The following is a 15,444-nucleotide window of genomic DNA, read 5'->3' on the forward strand; positions in this document are numbered from 1 at the left end:
AGACCCTTGTGACTGAAGGTATGGGTCCCATACAGGCCTAAACGAAGTCCTGGCAGAACTAAGATGCAGCATCACGTTATAAAGCTATATGCAAGTTTCTAGGAACAAAATAACATACTTTCCCTTTTTTTCCAGCAGCTGGTTTTGTTCATCAACAGTATAAGTGCCTCTGTGTTGATTACAGCTGTCACCAACACACCTACTCTGAGGGCCCGAAGAAATCCACCCCAAGCTCTGTTCCAGAGAGAAAAGCTGAAATAAGACTTTAGGAGCTTCGTCCTTACCAAACTCCATAAAATACTGTGTTCGATGAAGTCATGCCCAAACCAGCAAGGCCCCGGGTGGCTGCCAGGGAGCAGCTGAAGCTGAGGCAACTGCCCAGGTGCCTACAATAACTGTACAGCCACTGGCTGCTTTAGTTGCCTTCACAAGAGTTAAAAGTTCATTAAAGAAACATCTGAACAACAACCACCACAACCTCCCTACCTCAATCTTATTCAAGTGCTCTTTGCAAAATGGCTTGTCAAAATGACATAAATCTGGGTGATAGCTTGTGTTCGAGTTAAAAATCATGCTCATTTTGCAAAGAGTGGATCTGCCTGTCAGTTTAAAGACAGCCAAGCATTTGGCCTTAAGGCAAAATAACTGAGTTCCGTGTGTTTTCACCAAGATGTAAGAGTCCTTACTGGCACAGTTTAGGATCAATACAGGTACTACAGATTTTGCTGACACTGAGTTCCCATGGGCATGGGGATAGTTAAAATGATCAACAAAAAAATAGCAACAATCATTTGTCAAGAAAATGCCCCTTTTTTTTTTTCCCTACTCAAAAGAGTATTTCTTGCAGTGGAGCAAGCTTTTCACAATCTGTCAATATTAATCAAAAAAGTTATCTGGAAGTGAGTCTGTTCAGCCTGGCAGTACCTTAATCTATTTTGAAAGCAAAAGATTCTTCAAAAACAAGGTACAGGGACCAGAGAATGAAATATCAGAGAGGGAGCTCTTGCAAGGCTGAACAAGCACATACCAGCCTGTATAAAGGAGGAGTTTTCAGAGAGGAGGGTCACATCAGGAATAAACAGGAAGCAGAGGTGAGGTGCAAAGCATATTGCACAAAGAAAATTAAGTCTGACCCTCATGACCTGTTGAGGTTTGAAAGTGGTTTGGGCTCTGTTGAAAGTAGCTAGAGATAACAGATTACTGAGATATCTCAGACAAGTCTTGTGGGAGCCAGGAAAAAAATGTACACACACACACCCCTCAAAGGAAATAGAAACAAAGGAAAAACGTTTAATGGAGAAAACACTTCCCTGACGAGCAAGCCTCAACAGTGGAATACAGCCCAGCAGGTATCTCACGTGCACAGGCCCAGAAAGAGTCCACATCTCTGCCACCTGCAATCCGAGCGCTGCACGGGCTCAACGCACACTCCACAGATGCATCAGGACAGAACAACACTTGCACCCCTAAACAACAAAAGAGAAACGCTTCAGGAAGCATAAGCCAAATGAGACCTGCTCCTTTGGGTCCCAGAGGAGCGGGCTACTAAGGCAGAGAGGGGAAGGAGCCATCAGCTCTTTCCCCAAGACCACTTCTCACTCCTCTCCCAAGGCTGCCAGCCCTGCAGCTTAAATACACCTGGCTCCTTCTGATGGAAAATGGATGGAAACCACCTGCATATGAGCAAGGTGAGGAAGGAGGGGATGGGTTGGGGGAGCTGGTGGGGACACCCTGCCTAGCTGGCACCCATGCAGCTGTGGGGAGGGGGGAGCTCAGCCCCGAGACTGGGACCAGCTCAGGGCTACCTGCTGGTGGCCAGTACAACACTCTAGGCAGGATGGCCCAGTACCTGTCCCCGTTTCCTTAGCATTTTAATTTTCATGAGTCTAAAGGTGTCTGTAGTTTCAGCACAACCCGGGCAGCTGGTGAAAGAGAAAACTGCAACTGTGCTTTGCGGAAAAGCTCACGGTCCCTCCGTTCAGAGGTGAAGGCGGGCTTCGGCGTGGTGTGAGAGGCTGTGGCTCTGCTGTCTTTGGTTTCGCACTAGCTGAGAAGCTGCTTGATAATCTGTTTCCCTGCAGATACACAATTTGATCAGGCTTATCGTCTGGCTGGCGCTGTGAGACTGGAGATGGAGAGGTGCCTGGTCAGCGCGGCTTATGATGGCAGAGGAGAGCAGGGCTGAGGCTGTGTGAGAAAACACCGGCTATCATAGCCGGGCAGCCGTGAAAACAGGGCTGAGGGGAAACAATGCCAGATAGCTGCCCAAATCTGCACCGCCCTTGGAAGGGTGGGCCTCCTTCTCCATCGCCCGCACGGCCACCCTCACCGCCTTCCCCCGGCTCGCGGCGGGGCCACCGCAGCCAGCCAGCACCCGTCCGGCTGAAAACAGGGTGGTTTTTTCTTGTGGGGGTAACGCAGGAGCTGTAGGAAACGTGCAGGAAGGTGGGGGGTGCAGAGGGACGGAGGAGCTGCCCTTTGGTGATACCGCAAGCGCAGACAAGCTAACAGCCCTCGGCTGCCGCCGTTCGCTGCCCCAAATAGCAACGTGCTCCGAAACCGATGGTGGCATCTTGCTGTGAGCTGCGGAGACCAGAGCAAACGGCCTGCCTGTGCCGCCGACCCGCCGGCGGACCTGGAGCCGAGGGGAGGGAGAGGTGCCAAGGGACGGCAGCTTCTAGATAGGCACAGCCTGAGCCAGCAGTGCGGGTGAATCAGCACTCGCGGGCTCAGGTCTTCAAAGACACTGAAGCGCTCATCCCCCCTTGAAATCCGTGCGGGTGCCGCAGCAGGGTTGAGATGAAGTAACCTATACACTTAAATAGGAACCGGTTCCTGGGATTCAGCCTAGGCTCCTCACTTACACTGTGGGAAGGATCTATGCATCCAGAAGAAGTATTACATTTATTTGGAGGCTTCTTGAAATTAGTTCCTTCTTGATGAAGGAATGATACAGTGATGATACGCTTACATGTCCTTCAAAGCTTTGTTGGCATTAGAGAGAAGGCTTTATCAGAAAAGCACAGCTACAATCAGAAGAGAGCCAACATAAATCTAGAACAATTTTCGTCTGCCCCTTGTAGTGGAATACTTCGGTGCCAAAAGAAAGAAAGAATTTGCAGCAGCGTTGGTCAGACGCCAGCACGTTGCTCTGTGCAACACAAGCTATCAGTGTTTTCTTCTTGCTCCTGAATTTTTCACTTTGGGAATTCCAGAGCCACTTCTGAAGGGAAGAGGAATAGCTCTGTTTCCATTTCAGTAGGGTTTCTAAGAAAGCAGTCGCTACTTCCACAATCTGACATCTCTGCTTCTGCTGAATAAGTGGTGTGAGGTTTAAAAAGGGCTGCTATTACATGCGAATGTTTGCTCCGCTGCGGCAACATCAGAGCAAACAGGCCACAAGCAAACCTATTATGTGCTGAAAAAAACAACTAGCTGGTAAACAAGGCCAGAATGGGAGGTGAGTGTCTGCGTGTGAAAGGTTTAGCCAAGGACCTTCCTCGCTTACCTTCCGAGGACCACGTTTTCATTTGTTTGTACAAAGTATGCAGTGTCTGAGATCTAAACAACTGATTAAAGCACATACAACCTAAATGAGGTAAATTGGCCTGAAATATAATTTGTCCGGTGGGCTTTTGTTTTTTTCTGGTTTTAATAACAAAACACTGAATAGCCAAAAACCTTGAAATTCTTTACCAGCTAAAATAATGCTCACAACTCCCCCATGAGGATAATCTTCATTTTACAGAATGCAGCAAAGGGGCTGGCAAGGGGAAGCAGAACAAACGGTGGATGTGTGCCGATTCCTCACCTGCCCGGCGGCCTTGCAGCCATGCTTCTGGGTGCAGGACATGCGCTCATCCCCAGGCCTGCTGTGGGCAGGTCTGACACTGAAAGAAGAGTTCGAGACCTCAGCGATGGGGACGACTGTGAAAAGCTTGAACATTCGGGATTGCTCTCATGCCGCAAACTCCCTTGGAAAGAGAAAGCGGCAAATCCCCCCAGAGAAGGGTCTGGCATGGCTTCCCTCCCGTGGCTGGCTGAGGGCTGGGACCGCCTGTGTGCACCGTGCTCCTCCTGCTACTCACTGCGGTTCTGCCACCTGGAGCTGCAAGGCATCCTTGGGGCAAGAGAACTGTTCTGCCACCTGGAGCTGCAAGGCATCCTTGGGGCAAGAGAACTAGCAGAGCTACACGATTATAAGTCCCACAGAAGTGCCAGCGCTTGAGACGCAAGTTTTCAAAGCTTGTCTGTTTTTTTAAAGAACAATTTTGAAACATATTCTTGGTGAAAAAAAATTAGGCGGAACTCTATAGCATTTCCTATAAATGACTTAAAAGAGGAAGTTAAAATTCGTATGTAGACAGGTTTGTAAGCAGCTGATGTCTAAGCCCATTAAGACCATATAAGTTAAGAGAGTTTTCCCTGCCTGCACAGAGCGGGAGGTGTTGGGATTGCAGAGTACGGTCCCCGCGAGAGGGACCTGTGCATCGGGAAGGAGTCAGGACCAGCTCCCAGCAAGCATCCTCGCGTTCAAATTGCTGAGGACATTGTTGGGAGCCCTTCAAGCCACTCTTGCAAGAGAAAAGGGCCAGCCCCGCGCAGCTCGTGCTCCTCGGACTGCGAGACCCTTGCAGAAGGGTTCACGCCTTCTGCTCGGTAGCCTGCCTTGCTGGGTAATAGCACTCGATTAACTCACTCGCAGAAATGTGAGATCAAAAAGACCTCTTAAACCACCCAGTCTGTCCCCCAGCTGGAGTTACGGTTTTGCTATTTCAATTGTGGCTGTTGGTCTGCAGCTCCCATCAGCTCTGCACAATAAATCTCTCCCTAATGAGGCTGCCTGCTTGTCCCTTCCAGTGTGTCCCCATGCAGTGCTCTGGGAGCAGCTGAGCTCCTTGCCCATCACCCACCGGTTTAAAGCTTCTCTTGGATTTTGTGTCCCTTGCTGTGTGGTTTCCCTTATTTTCTACTCAGATCTCACAGACTTTTCAGCAGTGAGAGGCTGAAACTCATGGTTTATGGCTGGGAAATAAAAATCAATAAATACTCAATTTCAGAGAGGAATACTGCTCCTTTAGGGCCTTCCTCTGCCTCCGCAGGCATGTAATTCTATTTAACCTAGAGAATAGAAGCAGAAATTTTCTGCGGTAGTTTTTCTCCCTTTGCTTGGGTACCTGGAAGCTGAGGTGCACTCCTGTGAGTGCTGGAAAGGCATCAACTCTCCCTCCCCCTGCCTGTTCTTGCCCACTACAGCTCTGCTTTCTCAAGGTTAGGGCTCAGCTATGGTGGGAAAAAGCTCTGAGCTACCCAGTGTTCCCATACAAAACAACTTTCAGCAGAGACTAGCACAAATGGTCTAGTTCATCCTTTGCAAAGGACCATCATACAATGAGTTCAGGACAGACTACAGTCTAACACTGTATTTCCATCTGCTAAGTCGTGAGTCATTTATTGAGTCACTTGTCTTTCTGATTATGGTAGTTTCAGTATGACTCTAAATGAATCTTGTTTCAAGAAAGTCAGCATGAGTCTTCCTCGGAGGAGATGCAATGGGTGCATAGTGGAAGGGGAAATACCTTCTTCCTTTCAAAGTGATACAGATACATTAATTGACTAAAAACACTAACCAAAAAATTTCCTGCGCTATAAGAGCAATGAAAGCTTTGTAATAAAGCATCTAAGATGACGTCCTGTAGAAGCAGAGAGGTTTCCTTTGTTTCTGTTTCTCAAAAAAAGAAACCTGTGGTTTATGAAGAAAAAATGACACACACTAAAAAAAAGGAGAAAAAGTCATATGCTGCCTGCTAACCTACACACATTCCCACTGCCTGATTTACATCCTAATCCATAATATTTATGGTGCTTTACATATACAAACATCTACTATGGAATGAGTCACTGCTATTTAATAAACATGCAGATTCTTTGTAAAGCTAATGGGTTCGTTTGGGCGCGAAGGGTCAAAGTCATAGTGACCCAAAAACTTGGGAGTTCTAAGTTCTTAAAAACCTTGTGGAAGATAAGAAAACAAGTTCTGAAAGTAAAATTAATAATAACACCACTGCATTTTGGGGAGGAAGGTAGGAGGCAGATGCTTGGATGAAGAAATGTCACTTCACTCGTGTCCCCGATCCTTTAGCCAGAGCAGTAAAAAAACTCCTAAGAATTGTGCTTCTCGCAAACATTTTGATTAGAGGTTTCCTCCAAGGACACTGGCAAGGTGACAGAGCATCCCCTCACTCCTTGTGCAAGTAGGAATTCCTCGACAAGAAGCTGCTGGCTAAAGGGGAGCAGCACTGCTGTCCTCTCCTCGCTTTCCCCATGGCTCCTGGCAGGTGGGTCTCAAGGGGGTCTCCCGCAGAAAAGAAATACCGGTGCTGCGGTCGTGCCACCGGGATGGGTCCCTGGGCTTTGCAGGGGAAGATGCTGACGGGGCATCTCATCCCGCAAGATCTTGCTGTGGGAAAGAATTCACCGGCTTTGATCCGGGCTGTAACAAGCCCTACCACACCAGAAAAACACGGCGGCTCCCTGTCGCCTGGGGGGGACTGAAACGTGTCAAATGGCTTCACAGCACTGCCTGCCTGCCCTGCCCTGGGGGACATGGTGCAGGCAGGACAGGACTGTCCCCCCCACTTCACAGAGCTCACTGCTTCCCTGTGTCCCACGGCTACAGAAATGCCTCCAGGCCGATCAAGCCTTACCTGTGAAATCCATAACAACAAAACACCGAAGAAGGGATGGCAGGATGGCAATCCTATTCCAGTGGATTCGTTTAACAGTGAAACCCCGACACAGGCATGAAGTAAATAAGCTCCCCTCCCCATTGTCATCCCAGGGCATGACTTCTCTATTCTTCCTCCTATTTTGACAGCAGTGGTGCTGAAAGCTTGGAGCTTTTGTTGTTAACAGCTGCCCTGCAAATATGCGCGGGCCCCTTTGAGCTCATTTATAGAAAGCGTAAGGATCAGTTATTATGAAATTACAGCCAACTGCCACCACAGGGCAGAAACCCAGAGGGCTGCACCTCCCAGGGAGAGGCTTGTGGCTGAGTGGGGTTTGTCAGGAGCACCAAGCGACCAGGGCCGGCCAGCAATCCCGACAGCATCTGCAGGGCGCCAGTAAAAAGACACAGTTGGTATTAATAAATAAATAAAGTAACTCCCCCACTGCACTTGGCTGTGTTTCATTGGGACCAACAAGACAGTAAAGTCAGTCTCACACGCTTTCAGGAAGCAACTGAAATTTTTTGTGACTCGGCATCGTTATAAAGCAGCGCCCAAAGGGATCTGGAGAACCGATGAAAAATCAAGCTGAGGAAAAGAAAGCCAGCTGCAGAGTGAGATCCACACAAGCTCGGGATCCTCCAGGTGGGGCAGAGCCCAGGCAGCCACTGTCAGGGCAGCCTTGGCCCCGTGCTGGCCACCCGCTGCCTGGGCTGCCAGCGCTCCCACTGGGCCACCAGCTCTCAACAAAATGATCCTGCAATGGGTGAGGTGAGGGGAAGCTGTATTTTGGGCAGCTGGCCTTGCCCCTGCCCGGGGCAGGCAGGCGGACCCCGTCCCACCTGGATCCCTGCGTGCTGCAGCCCGAGCATCCATGGTGGGGGGTATCAAACTGCTGGGACAGCCAGGGGTGGGCACTGACTCACATCGTGAGCATCCTCACAGCCTCCTTTCTGTTTCATTTTGTCTGTCGTTTTCACTTTTAATGGGGATGTAAAGTAGGTCACAGCTCAAAGTAGAGGTCCCAGCAGCAGAAGACAGCACTGAAGTGATTAAAGCCATTCAAGGATCTCCTCCCACCCAGAGCCCTCCTCTCCTCCAGCACATTTTTGCCTTCCTGAGGGCAGGCACTACGAAACATTAATTCCCTTAAGCTGCCCCCCAAATGACACCTTCTGACTGCTGCTACATTTTTGCAGGCATTTAAGCTCCCTGACAGTGAAGACTTACAGGCAGGACTCTTTACATGAGGATGTTTACAGCCTTGCCAGCTAGCCAAGAGTTTTAGTTCCATATTCCCTCACAGCAGGTTTATGTGTAGTATCTAAAATGACATTATTATGATCCTGAATGCAGCTTAAATTTCTGGATTGCTTTTTTTCACCTTTAAATCCTAAAGCACTTGACAGCTGGTACCTGATCATTACATGCTGCATATGTTGTGATTTGTTCACCTGTCGCAGGGATACACCTGCCTCTGAAGTTCCTGATAATCAGGGTGTGTTCCTGATAATCAGGGTGCTTATCCATACACCCACAGGTGTGCAGTCACATCTGTGTGTTTGGCTTTCACCAATCTATGGTGCAACTTTTCCACCTGAAATCCTTATTTACCTGTTTAAGGTGGCAGAGGTTGATGGACCGAAAACCACAGGTCTGGGATGCAGGATTGGGCTTTTTACAGAAATGAGTTGAAAACAGGGAGAAAGGAGAAACTACCACACTGACACAGGTCTTCCTGGATTTAACAATGTAACTTCATTTTCTGTTAGTGGGAAAAGTGCCACTGAAACCTCATGCTGCACAATAGGGATTCCTACTGTTACAGGAAAACTATTTGTGTAAAATGGCCTGGAAACCCTTAAGATCTTTCTGACTCGTTCACAATAAAGTCTTTAATACCAACATAGTAATAAGATATAATCTTGAATAGAGGTAAATTTCAATTTCTTAGAATGGCTTTAATCTAAGTCTTGCATAATCTTAAGAAGGCTCTGCACAAATCCTTCAGATCTCAATAAAAGTCAGGTTGCTCCCAGGTTGTTTAAAGAACAACAGTTCTGAAATACAAATGCCGGGTATAATCATCTACTGGATAACTGAAGCTAGCTAAGTCACAGGCGTTTTCAGTCATTTTTGGAAGCAAGTATAGGAAAATGTATATACCAAAGGGACTGAAGTTTGGACAAATTTTGAGCAAATTTGCTGAACTAATAGCTTTTATGGAAGGACTCCAAACCTGCTTCGCTAAGGAAAGAAATAGGGTTGGGGCTAATCCCCTTTCTTGTAACTCGCAAGCACGATGTAAATACAGATGTACAAAGCAGTTAAAGACCAGAAAGAACTGCCTGGAGATTGCGCCCTGCCTCGGGCTATCGGGAGTCCCTCTCCCTCTATTTTACTTGGAACTGGCAGTTTTCTCAGTATTCTTTACACAAACAGAACAAATTTTGCTGTTTCACCTTGTTAACTGAACATGTGGTGTGAGGTCAGCAACAGTCATGCAGCCTATCTATAACTGTCTGTGCTCACATGATGCGACGGCTCCGAAGAGAAGGAACATAAACAGGAAATTGGGCAAAGTGACTCTTTTGAGTAGGGGACCACAACACCGCTCTTTTTTTTTAAACTGAACCCTTCAACAACACGCTGTCAGACCTAATGAAGAAAACCAGAGTAGCCAGCAGGATCAGAATAAAAGCCGCAAATGTTTACGCTGTAACACTTTTGCCTGATCATAACAATGTGGTTCGATGTAGGGAAATGAACCCGCGTTCGGGGTTTTGCTCAGCAGTTCTGCTGATCTCCCGGCTTGGTGCGCACAGGAGTGAAAAGGCATATCCTCCACATCCACTTGGGGCCAAATCTGGACTGTTCTTTTTCTTATCCTTATTGAATTCATGGCTACATGCTGCAAAGTCTTTGACCGTTGCCCTTCATTTCACTCCTAAAATTGCCTGGAGAAAGGAAGTGTGCAGGAGGCAGGCAGAAACACAGGGAGGAGGTGCACATGTGTGGGAGGACTTGTCTTAGAGAGCGGGTCACACTTGCTGAAAATAAGAACCGACCTCTCTGGACATATGTACAAAGACAGAAAGAAAAACAGAAATAGGTCCAATATCGTAACAGCAACTGTCTAGTACCCAGATGAGCTCTGGATTTAGGCATGTGGAAGAGGGCACTGATTTCACTGCACGCTCCTAGCTATACGGACTCTGAAGATCTCTGCTGAGATCTATGTATTGGCTTGAAATCAGTCTCATGGGAGCCACCCGGCCTTTGCGGTGACATTTAAACTCCACTGATGCAAATGGCAAAGCTCCCATTTGCTCTGAGGGGGCCAGGTCCTTCTCTTGACAGGAAGCTCTGAGAAATGCAGAGATTCTCAAAAATGGAAACATGATATGAAGAAATTATCTGGATAAAGAAAATCTGCCTCTGGACTGACGAGGAGCCTTTCTGTCAACCACATCAGAAGATGAACTCTCCCTTCATGCGTCTAGCCTGGTTTTTGTGGGTTACACACAGGCTGCCTTCAACACTGAAACACAAATTCAAGAAATTGGGTCTCTCCAGTCTCAAACTGGGAACAGTGCTGCGTGATTCAGACGCTCAGCCGAAGCCACTCATCACCGGCCAGATTCCCTCACTGAATATTTACAGAAAACAAACAAGATTATAAACTAAGAGTTATTTGTCAGACCTATTTAGTAAATATCATAATTGCATTAAAGAGTACACTAAGAGTGTGGGTAAGACACAAACCAAAACACATGGTGAAATGCGTTGGATGAAGTCTGTTCCTATATCGCATATATGTAAATACGAATGCTTATTACTGGTGGGTATATTAGATGGCCTATGCTAGCTCTAGAGGGGGTTGAGCTGAACCTCAACAACACTGAAGGAGGCTGGAAGTGCTCAACAGTTGGTTTTACACCCATTTGCTCATTTCAAAGTACAATATTGGAAAATCAGATATGCTAAGGAATTAAAAATCTATTTTGATTGCAGTTCTGCTGTTTTCAGCTGTCTTCTCATCAACTAAATTGTCTTGGTTTACCCTTAAGTATTCTGCTAGGCAGCGTAACATTTGCAGAACTGGGTTTTCTTCTTTTTTAAAAGCTGTCTTAAATGGATCTCTGCTTTACACTTCACAGGAGGTTGAGCTGGTTTTTAAACATTTTTAGAATTATTTTTTCATTCTCCTTAGTTTGTGGAAAAGTGGTCATCACTCATATGGCTCATAATATACAGCATCCACTGCCAGTCATTTTTTATTTTAAAATACATAAATGTTAGGAAAAATATAAACAATGCGCCCTGTGCCAGGTTTTCTTTTGTTTGTTTAAGAATTCTCTCTGAGTTGTCAGGATTGTTTTTGTTGCCATTGCGCCCTGCGTCTCATCCAAGAAAACAGGGTTTTCAGGGCTAAGAGTTTGAAGAAATAACACCCTGTGAGCTTCACTTTCCTTCACGGTTTAGGTGCGTTTCACAAAGTCAGCTGGTTAAAGTCAGCTAGAGTATCCAAACATTCATCATGTAAACTTCCCATGCTTAGGAGATAGCTGCACATTTCTCCGCTCTGCTGTGGGAAGGCAACGATGCCTGTGAAATTCTGCAGACCCGCGCTTTTTTTGTCAGTGTATCGTTTCATGCTCTGCCTACTTCACACCGGCCCGTTGAGCGCAGCGCTCTGATGGAGCTGGGAATGAGCACCAAGGCGCAAACCCGGTCGCCTCTGGCACAGGCTCAGGACTGTGCGCCCCGGTCCTTAGCTCTATCGCTCATCCTCAGTCCTTTCTCTTTTCACCTCCTGAGACCCGTCCTTCCAATTTTGAGTCACATATAGGTTAAGTTTTTTCAGTCCCCTGTTACTGCTGCAACTTTTGTCTTGATGTGTAGATATCTACATGCCCTGGGCTGGCATACCCTGTATAGCACCGCTATAGAAAAAACTCAGCATGGCAAAATAAAGTACTAACAGCATATTTAATGTTTATCTTAATTTGCATGACTTCTCAAACTTCCCTTGCTGAACCAAACGGTGAAATCACAACATGTTCAGAAACATTAAATCATTTCCTCAACATCTGAATATAACAGGCTGCAAAAGGAAAACAATTACATTTGGCACATTGCGCACTTTATCCTTAACACTCCGAATTCTGGTATCCCTTTATATTTACAGGCTTGTGCTCTGATCACAGCAGCATTAAAAACAGCTATGTACCGTGATTTATTTCCTAGGAAATCCCCCAGACTTGCCAAACACCAGCTTTGCCTGGACAGCTTGGGTTTCAGGTGGCCACAGCAGTGCACAACCCAGGCAGCAAGTTGAGGACGCTCCAAACCAGCTTCCTACCTGCTGGCCTGCGGGCAGCAGATTGGTGTCACTCAGGAATGTGCCCACCCTAGTACTGGGTGGTGTCCTGCTGTCTCCATGGCGTGGTAACCCCAAATTCAACGTGGCACTAAAATGACGAGGTGCGATGCACTGCATTGCCCTGCCTGGCTGTGCATCTACCTCCGCCTCCCAACTATCCAGCCTGACCCTGTGTCGGTGCGAGTGTCTGAAATTCCCCACTCCGGCCATGGAGAAAGGGAAGGGCAGGAGCAGGGCTGCTCCTCACCAGCCGGCTGCGGTCCAAGCCGTGCCACGAAGGGCCAGGTCCCACTCGGGTGAAATCCTGGGAGGGCTGCTGGGGGCCGGGGAGGGCGACGAGGGCTCCCCAAATGGGACGGAGAGAAAGAAAAAAAGCGCTCATTTCTGTAGAACCCCACGGATTTCACGTCCAGAGCGGTTCACTGCTGCGAGGTGACTGGTGGCACGATGACACTTCTGTGATATCAGCGTCACGACAGACTCGAGCGCTGTGGCTTGCCCCAGAGCAGCCCAGGCTGGAGGAAGCTGGCAAGCCTGCCCTCGCACGCTGCCTGGCTCTTCAGGCACAGCCAAAATGTGTCGGTTCCTCTGTGAAGCTGCAGCTTGCAAAAGGATGGGCCGGCTTTCCTGAGCAGGTGCCTTTTCTTTGGGGTTACCTTCGGCCAGTTGTCAGTATTTTGTAATGCAGATTTTTCGCAAGTACAGCAGGAGTAAAACTCTCTGCCAACCTCCACAAATAGTGGAACAGTTTGGGAGTAAAAACAGATTTCAGAAATGAAAGTTCAGCTTGATCTATTGGGAACAACGTGCAATTAATGTGCTCAGCAATAACTTAAATATGAGCAATGTGGGAGAAGGGTAATAGCTCCCTTTCTATCATTTTTCAACCTGTCAGCACACTAATCTATGAAATACGCAAGATTCTTCGTAAATGTAAACTGGTAAACGTGGTTGAAGGCAATGGTGTTGTGCAGCTTATCCGGTTCTCAATCTTTTTTAAACTGTAAAACTATCAGAAGAATATGTGCTTGTGGGATGGTGAAATAGGATCAATGTTACTGTTACAAAAGTGAGGATAATGAGCCAGCTGGGTTTTTCCACAGTCATTTTCAAAACTACAGCGTTTATTTCTGCTTTTCTGCAACTTCTTCTCTGTCTCTTCTCCTCCCTTCCCTATCCCTTTTTTTTTTTGTGGTTTTTGCACTGAGCTACACCCAGAAAATGAAGTCACCAAGGAGCAGTAAGGACGTGGATGCAGTCTGTGACTGCATCATTTTCTGCGTGCGTGCTGCCGGCTGCCTCCCTGCTGCATGCCCCGCTCAGGGTGGGAGCACCAGGGCTCCTCGGAGGCGGCGAGGGAAAGGACCGGAGAGGGGGAGAAGGCGTCGAGGCTGGACTGCTGCTGTGGGGGGATGTCCCACCCGCTCTGCTGCCGGCGCTGAACAAACCGGCAATGGAGAAACGTATGGCATCGGTGCTCCCTGGAGGTAAATGGGATGCTGCCGCAGGCAAAGGTGCCTCCCTGCACCCTCCTGGTGTCTGCGGCTAAAGCAACCAGGGATCCTTCGGACCCAGGCTGCTGTGTCCCGCGAGCATGATGCTGGCAGGGCCCGTCACACCTCCACCCGGCCGCCCTCTCCTATGTCAAGTCTGCGAGAAAGTGGGGAATACGAAGAGCTCCTTGGCCATCCCCTTTCCTCCCCGTTACCCTGCCTCACTCGGGCGCCTGTGAGTGACGATGCCTTCGCAGCCCCCCACGCCTTGGGCAGCCCCTCATGGCCGGTCACGGCAGGTCGGTGCCACCAGCCCTGTGCAACGGTCACCTACGTACCTTCTGCCCCGCTGTAAATATCTGTACGTTTGCTCCCCCCTGTGCCCTGAAATGGGGGGAGCATCTGAAGCACATCTGGGGCACCTGAAGCACATCTGGCTCCAGCCCTGGGACGGTGCGATCCCAAACAGCCGGCGAGGCCACGCGCTGCGTTGGGGTGAAGGGCCCCCTCTTGACCTCGGTAATGACCACGATTTCTGCGTTCTGCTTTCCTCTGATGGGAAGAGTCGGTCCGTTGGTCTTAAAACCATACCTCGCCCAGCCCAAATTTTACAAATCTTCAAAACTGAAAGCGTACAGTCCTCTGCATAGTCTGCACTGCTTGCATATGCTTCAGAAGGAAGTGAATGTAAGCATGGCTGATGCTAATGCTAACGTGATGCTGTCAACTTGAACTGCAAAACAGGAGCTGAAGTGAAATTCAGGCTGGCTTGGAGTTCCTCTGCTGATTTTTGAAATCATATAACCTCATTTTCAGTTTTTAAGTGGGTTTTATTGCTTCTAATCCCATGGGAGTGATCCATGAAAACAGAGAAACTAACAGCAGAAATGCCAAGACAGCCTTATACACTCAGATCTGCTCAAACCACAAAGTAGACACATAAAAACTCCAAATTCTCCACAGATATAACCATTTCCTGATCAGCTGAACGTGCAAGCAGAGTTAATCGACAGGGCTCTCCCAGCTGCGTGGAAGGCACTGCACTCCCTTCCCAGCCAACGCCAAATTCTCTTCCTCCTCCCACCAGCCATGCCCCAGCTGCAGAACGGTTAAATAACTGAAGGTTTGTGCCCAACAATTTGCTTTCAGCTTGCTTCAAAGAGTGCAGATCCTTGACAGTCAGTGCCTTCGCACTGGCAAAGAAACCACTGCTCAAAGCATTTGTCTTAGGGAGGGTGTGGAGACAGACAGATTTACAACAAAGAAACCGTATGAAACAACCTCAGCTCTGGGCTGAACCCACAGTGTTCAGTCTATTAGAGGAAAACAAATAAGACTTTCCTTATTGCTGCCCTCAGTTGAAATGTGGTGTTCGGGAGCCATGCGGATCAGTTCAGCCCTATTTATAAAGAACACAGTATCCCGGAGGAGAGTAAGCTGTCCGGCACTGGTGGGGGGTAGAGCTGCGAGGTTTTTCAGCAAGGGACTGAAACACATTTCCAGGCCAAACGAGGTACCCGGGTGCGAGCGGGTGCCAGCGTGCCACACCAGCAAGGACAGCGCAGCTCACAGCTGTATCAGCACCAGCGCAGGATTTATCCACCGTTGTTTGTAAGTGCTGCTCTCTGCAGCTCTGCACAGGCATGCAGGAGCTATAGGTCACTGCAGGTCTGTTTGTTTAACAGGTCTCAAATCCACTTCTATTTTGGCAGGCAATGTTTTGCCCCCTGGTTCTGCCACCTAGACTCCTGCCTGGTTAATTTAGGAGCGACAGCATGTGGGTATCACGGGCCTGCTGGCGCTTGCAGGTAGCGACAGGAGAAGGGATGAGGGCTGC

The 15,444-nt window shown here is 48.3% G+C and overlaps 1 protein-coding gene across 4 annotated transcripts in view; it reads right to left on the minus strand.

The window, feature by feature from the left end:
- The window catches only part of GAB3 (GRB2 associated binding protein 3), an 80,017-nt gene that overhangs the window by 23,073 nt on the left and 41,500 nt on the right, over window positions 1-15,444 (minus strand). The window lies entirely within an intron of this gene.

Source organism: Haliaeetus albicilla, chromosome 23, assembly GCF_947461875.1.
Source record: "Haliaeetus albicilla chromosome 23, bHalAlb1.1, whole genome shotgun sequence".
Classification (NCBI taxonomy): Eukaryota; Metazoa; Chordata; class Aves; order Accipitriformes; family Accipitridae; genus Haliaeetus; species Haliaeetus albicilla.